Source organism: Lottia gigantea (assembly GCF_000327385.1).
Source record: "Lottia gigantea unplaced genomic scaffold LOTGIsca_384, whole genome shotgun sequence".
Lineage (NCBI taxonomy): Eukaryota > Metazoa > Mollusca > Gastropoda > Lottiidae > Lottia > Lottia gigantea.
Genome location: NW_008709310.1, coordinates 18485 through 18711, shown reverse-complemented (window position 1 = coordinate 18711; position 227 = coordinate 18485).

Genomic DNA, 227 nt, shown 5'->3' with positions numbered 1-227 from the left:
CTGGGCTAATATTGGAGTCCGGAAGTTGGAAGTTCACAGGTATGTAGCCAGATAAAACAGCTTCCTTCCTGTGAACATCCAACTTTTTGGCTGTAGAATCAACAAAGTGAGTAAACGTTTCGAAATAAATGGTAAGAAGGTAGGTAGGTAGAACAACACTTGACTTTTTTCAGCTACATCAACAATACCACTTTGACAGAAGAAGATTTGGAAGGATTTTGGAAGAT